The 9,440-nt window shown below is 48.9% G+C and overlaps 1 long non-coding RNA gene across 1 annotated transcript in view; it reads right to left on the bottom strand.

The window, feature by feature from the left end:
• Positions 1–268, bottom strand: part of LOC308239368 — a 4,042-nt gene extending 3,774 nt beyond the window's left edge. The window contains exon 1 of the long non-coding RNA XR_013959744.1: positions 1–268. This exon is cut by the window's left edge and continues 1,171 nt beyond it. This is a non-coding gene — a long non-coding RNA (uncharacterized lncRNA).
• Between the last annotated feature and the right edge of the window lie 9,172 nt (positions 269–9,440).

Below are 9,440 nucleotides of genomic sequence, written 5' to 3'. Positions count from 1 at the left end.
AGAAATGAGGGGAAAAAATACGTTAAAAAAAAACAAACCCAACACACACACACACACACACACACACACACACACACACACTACTTTCTTAGGCTTTTATTCTCGACTTCTACAGGCACGCAGGGTTTAATGGTTTCCTGGGTTATGATTTCCGCAATTTTTCGTCTTTGATTTCTGCCTTAAGTAATAATGATAGAAGATATATATGGCTGGACACATATGTATAAACTTTTCAGCGCCATTTTTAATAATAAAATATCACAGTATTTTCTAACGCTCGGTGCCGATCATTACGCGTCTGTGTTTCTGTATCTTTATTTTTAAAAAAATATATATCTTATTGATATTTTACGGAGAGGAAGGGAGAGGGATAGAGAGTCAGAAACATCGATGAGAGAGAAACATCCATCAGCTGCCTCCTGCACACCTCAGACTGGGGATGTGCCCGCAACCAAGGTACATGCCCTTGACCGGAATCGAACCCGGGACCCTTCAGTCCGCAGGCCGATGCTCTATCCACCGAGCCAAACCGGTTAGGGCTCTGGTAAGCTCTAAAGCAGGCGTCCTCAAACTGCGGCCCGCGGGCCACAGGCGGCCCGCCGAGGACATGGATCCGGCCCGCCGGGTGCCGCTGCCTGTCCTGCTTAGCAGCCGACGCGTCCCGGGCCCGCAGTGCGCATAGGAATTTGTTCATAGTTTTTTTGTTTTTTTAAACGATAGTCCGGCCCTCCCACGGTCTGAGGGACAGTGACCTGGCCCCCATTTAAAAAGTGTGAGGACCCCTGCTCTAAAGGGAAACGCAATTGGTGATGGGCCAACTTCTTCCCCTTCGGGCCACTGTACGTGGGCGACGATGGGGTGAATTCGATGGGTCTGACGTCGGAGGGGAAACCTCCAGATAAACAAAAGCTTCCATTTTCTTTTGTTGTTGTTGTTGTTGTTTTTTTTTAACATATTTTATTGATTTTTTACAGAGAGGAAGGGAGAGGGATAGAGAGTTAGAAACATCGATGAGAGAGAAACATCGATCAGCCGCCTCCTGCACACCTCCCACTGGGGATGTGCCCGCCACCAAGGTACATGCCCTTGACCGGAATCGAACCCGGGACCCTTCCGTCCGCAGGCCGACGCTCTATCCACTGAGCCAAACCGGTTTCGGCAAAAGCTTCCATTTTCATAGATAACGTGGGTTGATAGCCACAGAGACCCGCTGAAGGCAAAGGGCTGAGATACACGAGTCGCCGTGAACATCCAACCACAGGACGTGTTCATAAAAATGAATGTTTTTCCCTTGAACATTCACGTCCCAGCCACCGCACCACGGCACATGTTCATGCGCGTCACGCAGATAAACCTGTTTTCCGCGTTCTCCAAAAGCGAGATATTTCCCGTTGCGCACGCCACACACGTGGGTCCAAGGCGAAGGACGGGGCCATCGGCCGCTAGAATATTCGCTGCTGGTATCCGTGGGGAGAAATGGCGTGCCTGCGTGTAAGGCGCGTGATGGAAATGGATGCCACATGGTGACAGTCATCGGTCATTAGCGAGCGTTGTAGCTCGTTATGGATAGCTAGAGGCCCGGTGCATGAAATTCGTGCACGGGTAGAGTTCCTAGTGGCTGCTGGTCGCTGGCCGGGGCCTCCCTTCCCTGGCTGCCAGCTGGGGCCTTCCTTCGTTCCACACCACCCCCTCATGGTCAGTGCACGTCATAGCACGCGGTCGAACTCCCAGTGGGTTGAACTCCCCCTAGAGGGGACCAGTTCATATAAATATTAGGCTTTTATATAGATTACCTATAACAGGATAAGTTATGAAATTTTTATTAAAACGTTTCTTACAGCCCTAGCCGGTGTGGCTCAGTGGATAGAGCGTCGGCCTGCGGACTGAAGGGTCCCGGGTTCGATTCCCGGTCAAGGGCACATGCCCGGGGTGGCGGCCTCGATCCCCAGTCGGGGGCATGCAGGAGGCAGCCGATCCATGGTTCTCTCTCATCATGGATGTTTCTATCTCTCTTTCCTTCTCCCTTCCTCTGTGACGTCAGTAAACATTGGCTATTAAAATGTTCATATGTATCTATGTACCTATTCATCCATCATCTATTCATCATCTATCTGTCATCTATCTATCTAATTATCACCTATTTATTCTCTCATTATGTTCATATCTATTCTATCTATCCATCCTTCTATCCATCTATCATTTATCTATCTATATCTATCTCTCTGTCACTTCTCTATGTATCATCTATTATCTTTCTTTGTTCATACCTATCTATCTAACCTTCCAGTCATTCATCCATCTATCATCTATCTATATCTATATCTATCTCTCCAACTATCTGTCCATTCATCCATGCATCCATCCACCCATCTGTTCATATCTATCTATCAATATGTATCCATCTATCTATCAATATCAATATCTATCTGTCTATCTATCTATCTATCTATCTATCTATCTATCTATCCATCCATCCATTCATCCATGCATCCATCCACCCATCTGTACATATCTATCAATATCTATCTATCTATCTATCTATCTATCTATCTATCTATCTATCCATCCATCCTATCATCTATCTATTTATCCATCCACCTGTCTTATCTATCTATCTATCTATCTATCTATCTATCTATCTATCTATCTATCTATCTATCATCTATCTATATCTATCTATCTATCTATCTATCTATCTATCTATCTCCTATTATTTATTTTATATATATTAAAGAAATAAAAATATACTTAAAATAGGGCTGCATATCCCTCCCTCATCCTGGCGATGATATTCATCCTTAAGTCAAAAGTGTTTTTCTTTCAGAGACACGAGCATGACTTTCAGACGGTGGGTATGCTGAGAAAACAGAGTTATTAATATGTGTCATTTTTTCACGCAGCGTCAGCTTAGGAAGATCCCGGCGGTGTAATCTGTCATTTTACCGTAGACTGACGCATCCTCGCAAGAAAACAATGCCTCATTGCGTGCTCTTATCCTATTCGAACAGCCATGGGCTGAGTCCTTTTCGCTTAGTAACTCCTTTAGAACTATTTTTTAAAATATGTTTTTATTGATTTCAGAGGGGAAAAGAGAGAGAGAAAGAGAGAGAGAGAGACATCCACAATGAGAGAGAATTATGGATCAGCTGAGAAGAGAGAGAGAGAGAGAGAGAGAGAGAGAGAGAGAGAGAGAGAGAGAGACATCCACAATGAGAGAGAATTATGGATCAGCTGCCTCCTGCACGCCCCCTACTGGGGATGGAGCCCACAACCAGAGCATGTGCCCTTGACTGGAATCGAACCCTGACCTCCTGGCTCACAGCTTGATGCTCAACCTCTGAGCCACACATGTCGGGCCTGCTTACCAAAATTTTAAATAAAATCTAGCTTGATGAATTTGTGCTGAAATTTAAATATTTTTTTTCAAATATATTTTTTTACTGATTTCAGAGCGGAAGGGAGAGGGAGAGAGAGAGAGATAGAAACATCAGTGACGAGAATCATCGATGAGCTGCCTCCTGCACTCCCCCTACTGGGGGTCGAGCCCACAACTCGGGAATCAAACCAGTGACCTCCTGGTTCATGGGTCACTCACTCAACCACTCAGCCATGCCAAGGGGGCCCCGGTACCAAATCCTCTATAATAAAAGCCTAATATGCTCAGTGTCTGGTCGTCCGGTCGTCCGTTCAACCAATCAAAGCGTCATATGCTAATGATATGCTAAGGCCCCTCCACTGCTCGCTAGGACAGGGGTGGGCAAACTTTTTGACTCGAGGGCCACGATGGGTTCTTAAACTGGACCGGAGGGCCGGAACAAAAGCATGGATGGAGTGTTTGTGTGAACTAATATAAATTCAAAGTAAACATCATTACCTAAAAGGGTACGGTCTTTTTTTTTTATTTATTTCAATAGTTTTATTCATTTCAAACATTTTAACAAGAAGAATGTAAACACTAATTATTATCATTTGAAACTTCAAAAAATGGAGGAATCATAGCACAATAACATACCTTCTACTGAAGATGGCAAAGGCAAAATAAAATTGCCTAACAAAGGAAAGGTACAAAAGCCTTTCAAATTAAACTTAAATATAATAAAATAATTTAAAACTAAAACAAATAGAAAAGAACAAAATGTGTAAACAGTAAATTAAACATTTTCTTTAGGGCAACTTCCAAATGATGCCCGGGACGTAGATGTAGATGGCCATGTAGACTGGGTTGAAAGGTTTTTGGTCTTTAAAACATCAGCTTCAGTGGGAACAGTGTTGTTGGTCTCCTTTTTAGCTAATGCTCTGATCCTGTGCTCTCCAGGGGCGTGTCTCCCTCCATCACCACGATAACGTGTCTCCGCATTCCCAGGGTGATGTCGGGGGAATTCCAAGGAGCGGGCATTCCAAGGAGCCTCTGGAAGACGGAGAGGTTGTTCCTTCTACTGAATGGGGACATAAATCCGGATATAAATCCGCCCACTCAGAAGAAGGAGCTGCGGCTGTGTTTCCCGACGTTGCCATGTTAACGCTGCTGCTGAAGGAGCGGAGGGGAGAGCAAGAGAACCCTCCACTCTTTCGGCTCCGCGGGCCGGATAGAACAGCCGAACGGGCCGGATCCGGCCGGCGGGCCGTAGTTTGCCCACGGCTAAGCTAGGACGCACAGGGACCACCAGCAAGCAATTCACGCCCTGAAGCCCTCCCGCGTCCCTCCCCGGTCCCGATCGTGCCCTGACGGGGTCCCTAGGCCTGGCCTGCGCCCTCTCGCCATCCGGGCTGACGGGGGACCCCCAGCCCCTCCCCGAGGGCGCGAATTTCGTGCACCGGGCCTCTAGTTTTAAAACGAAACCCAGCTTCACGAAGGGGTGCTGAATTGTTTTCAGACCCAATCGCCTCTGTCTGCGTGTTGCAGGAGCTGAATGGAAAATGCCACCTTCCCTCCCCCACCTCCAGCCTCCACCCCCCCCTTTGCATTTCTCCTTATCCTCCTGATCCACGCCGGCGATGATGTGGGCGGTCCCCACCCACAGACCCACTGAAATATGCATGCGGACAGCGTCTCCTTTGCCAGTTAATGGGCCGAACGGCGCGGAGCCTGCCGTTCCTCGTCCGGGGATGTGATTCTCCGTGTAGCTGACTTGCTGCGAGCTTGTATTTTCTGCCGTAATGAACAAGACTCGGGCCTCAAAGGAGGCGAGGGAGAGGACTTCATGTTTTATTTAGGGCGACCAGCCGAGCCGGGGCGCCTCTGATGAAAGGAGAGGGATCCCTGTTTGCCTAAGTGGGCCCCACTCTCTCTCTTTTAATTGGAAAAGACCCACATCAGCATCATCCCTTCCGACAGAGACGGTGAATTATGGATTCGTACGCCACCTCTCTCTCTCTCTCTCTCTCTCTCTCTCTCTCTCTCTCTCTCTCTCTCTCTCTCTCCTCCTTTCCAATGGGGGGCCCACCTCCCACACCAGCTGGTAGGCAACCCCATTATGTTGGGGGGTAGGAACCCCATCACCCAAAGTGACCCAGGGGCCCTCAAACGACGGCCCGTTGGGCCACGTGCGGCCCGCCGAGGACATGGATCCGGCCCGCCGGGTGCCGCTGCCTGTCCTGCTGAGCAGCCGACGCGTCCCGGGCCCGCAGGGCGCATAGGAATTTGTTCATAGTTTTTTTTTTTTTTTTAAATGATAGTCCGGCCCTCCCACGGTCTGAGGGACAGGGAACTGGCCCCCTGTTTAAAAAGATTGAGGGCCCTAACCGGTTTGGCTCAGTGGATAGAGCGTCGGCCTGCGGACTGCAGGGTCCCGGGTTCGATTCCGGTCAAGGGCATGTACCTTGGTGGCGGGCACATCCCCAGGTGGAGGTGTGCAGGAGGCAGCTGATCGATGCTTCTCTCTCATCGATGTTTCTGACTCTCCATCCCTCTCCCTTCCTCTCTGTAAAAAATCAATAAAACATATTTAAAAAAATAAATAAAAAATAAAAATAAAAAGATTGAGGACCCCTGAGTCCCAGACCATCCTTCGGTATCTCCTAACTTTTTGGAACCAAAGATGCAAGGGGATTTCAAAAAGACTCCGGGGAGCAACAGAAGTTAATGGGGGCCCTGGCCGGTGTGGCTCAGTGGATAGGGCGTCAGCCTGCGGACGGAAGGGTCCCGGGTTCGATTCCTGGTCAAGGGCATGTACCTTGGTTATGGGCACATCCCCACTGGGAGGTGTGCAGGAGGCAGCTGATCGATGTTTCTCTCTCATCGATGTTTCTAACGCTCTCTCCCTCTCCCTTCCTCTCTGTAAAAAAAAAAAAAAAATCAATACAAATATATTTTTTTAAAAAAAGAAGAAGTAAATGGGGTTCATTTGCAAACAAAAGTACTTGAAGTTAGTAATCTGGCTCCTGACATGACTGTGGAATTTAAGCCAAACCAAACAGAAATGAAATAGTGAATCGGAGGGACTCGGATTTCTTTTAAAAGGTATATTTTTATTGATTTCGGAGAGGAAGGGGGAGGAAGGGAGAGAGAGAAACATCCACGATGAGAGAGAATCATGGATCGGCTGCCTCCTGCACTCCCCCTGCTGGGGATGGAGCCCGCAACCCGGGCAGGTGCCCTTGACCAGGAATCGAACCCTGACCTCCTGGTTCCTAGGTCAACGCTCAACCACGGAGCCACGCCGGCCGGGCTAAGGTTACCATTTTACAAATATATGATCACCCGGCTTTAGAAATAATTTTGCAGATTGTTCTTGTTGCTTGTATGTCACTCTGTTTAGATGGTTCTAAGGAATCCAATACAATGTGTTTGGAGCCACGACGAGAATCTGCAGTTTGTCGACCATCCAGAAATCTTTCCACTGTTTTTATTGGCTGTGAAACGGACCATCGGAAGAACTATATATGTTTTTAAAATATATTCTATTGATTTTTTTACAGAGAGGAAGGGCGGGGGAGAGAGCGTTAGAAACATCGATGAGAGAGAAACATCCATCAGCTGCCTCCTGCACGCCCCCTACTGGGGATGTGCCCGCCACCAAGGTCCATGCCCTTGACCGGAATCGAACCCGGGACCCTTCCGTCCGCAGGCCGACGCTCTATCCACTGAGCCACACCGGTCAGGGCTGAATGAATATTTTATAAAATGGACATTGAATGGGGTCATTTCAGCACATTTCCAAATCCATAACAGCTGTCAAAGGTCATCATGATGGCCCGGCCAGTGTGGCTCAGTGGTCGAGCATCGACCTATGAACCAGGAGGTCAGGGTTCGATTCCCGGTCAAGGGCACATGCCCGGGTTGCGGGCTCGATCCCCAGTAGGGGGCGTGCAGGAGGCAGCCGATCCATGATTCTCTCTCATCATGGATGTTTCTCTCTCTCTCTCTCTCTCTCCCTCTCCCTTCTTCTCTGAAATCAATAAAAATTATGTATATATCCTATATAATAAAAGCCTAATATGCTAAGTGTTCAGTCATCCGGTCGTCCGTTCAACCAATCCAAGTGTAATATGCTAATGATATGCTAAGGCCTCTCAACCACTTGCTATGACGTGCACTGACCACCAGGGGGCAGACGCTCCGACTGGTAGGTTAGCTTGCTGCTGGGGTCCAGCTGATCAGGACTGAGCGGGACGGGCCGGACATGCCCTGGAGCCCTCCCACAGTCCACCCCCAGCTGGCCAGCCTCCTGCACACCTTGTGGCCCCGATCGTGCACCAGTGGGGTCCCTCGGCCTGGCCTGCACCCTCTCACAATCCAGGACCCCTCAGGGGATGTTGGAGAGCCAGTTTCAGCCCGATCCCCACAGGCCAGGCCGAGGGACCCCACCAGTGCACAAATTCATGCACCGGGCCTCTAGTGTAATTATAATGGACTCAAAGTCCAGGGGTGACCTCAAATGATGCATTTGCTGAAACAAAACCATTCAGGGAGCACAGGTTTCCAAGTATTTAACACCTTCGGAAATGTGCTGTGAATAACGCCAATAAAAACCAGGCCTCCCCCTTTTTCACGGTGGCCAAAGGCATGGAAGGGAATGAACCCAGGAACAAAGGTCGAAAAATACGTACCGGCTGTTCCGAGGATTTGAGACCTGATACCAGCCTATGGTTTACTCCCGAATGGTTGTGGATTCTTCTCCGTGTAACCCAGGCGTCCTCAAACGACGGCCCGCGGGCCACAGGCGGCCCGCCGAGGACATGGATCCGGCCCGCCGGGGGCCGCTGCCTGTCCTGCTTAGCAGCCGACGCGTCCCGGGCCCGCAGTGCTCATAGGAATTTGTTCATTGTTGTTTTTTTTTTTAAACGATAGTCCGGCCCTCCCACGGTCTGAGGGACAGGGAGCTGGCCCCCTGTTTAAAAAGTGTGAGGACCCCTGGACTGTAGCCTTTCCAGGGAAGTCTGTCTGTTGTCCGAATATAACCAGACACCCCAATCCTATATAATAAAAGTCTAACATGCAAATCCACCGAATGGCGCAATGACAGGCAGAACGACCAGTTGCTATGACACGCACTGACCACCAGGGGGCAGACGCTCCATGCAGGAGCTGCCCCCAGCCCGCAGGCCCCAGGCCGGCCTAGGCGGGTGCCTTCGCGGGCTCCCCCTTCCGCCCCGATCACCCCGCCTATCGCCCCACTCGGCCCTGATCGCTGGCCAGGCCTGGGGACCCTCCCCCAGCACGCATTTCGTGCACCGGGCCTCTAGTAAGAAGACAATTCAAGTCCAAAATGGTTGTTCCATCATTAATGTCCATTCTTCTCCTACATTTTGTGAGGGTCGTTATTGGCTCGTTTAATTAATGAAAATGTCACATCAATGATGGCCACACCAATAGCTCACTGTTCCCCGCTATGATCCCACGTGATAAATTGGAACATGGTGCCCCGTGGGTCACGGACAATTAGCGAGAATCTCCTTAAATGTCACGGTTTTAAACATTCTGTTTAGAAGGGAACATTCCTACTAAATCATATAATAAAGAGAGCCGTTGGAGACAATGAGACAATATGTGACCCCCTGCCATTTCTTTTTTTTTTTTTTTAAAGAATTATTTTTTATTTTTTTATTATTATTTTTTTTAATATATTTTATTGATTTTTTACAGAGAGGAAGGAAGAGGGATAGATAGTCAGAAATATCGATGAGAGAGAAACATCGATCAGCTGCCTCTTGCACACCTCCTACTGGTGATGTGCCCGCAACCAAGTTACGTGCCCTTGACCGGAATCGAACCTGGGACCTTTCAGTCCGCAGGCCGACGCTCTATCCACTGAGCCAAACCGGTTTTGGCCCCCTGCCATTTCTTTTAAAAATATATATATATTGCCGAAACCGGTTTGGCTCAGTGGATAGAGCATCAGCCTGCGGACTGAAGGGTCCCGGGTTCGATTCCGGTCAAGGGCACGTAACTTGGTTGCTGGCGCATCCCCAGTGGGAGGTGTGCAGGAGGCAGCTGATGG

The sequence above is a fragment of the Plecotus auritus genome, assembly GCF_963455305.1.
Source record: "Plecotus auritus genome assembly, chromosome: X".
NCBI lineage: Eukaryota > Metazoa > Chordata > Mammalia > Chiroptera > Vespertilionidae > Plecotus > Plecotus auritus.
The sequence above is the reverse complement of the archived record's forward strand: the minus strand, read 5'-3'. Positions and strand labels throughout refer to the sequence as shown.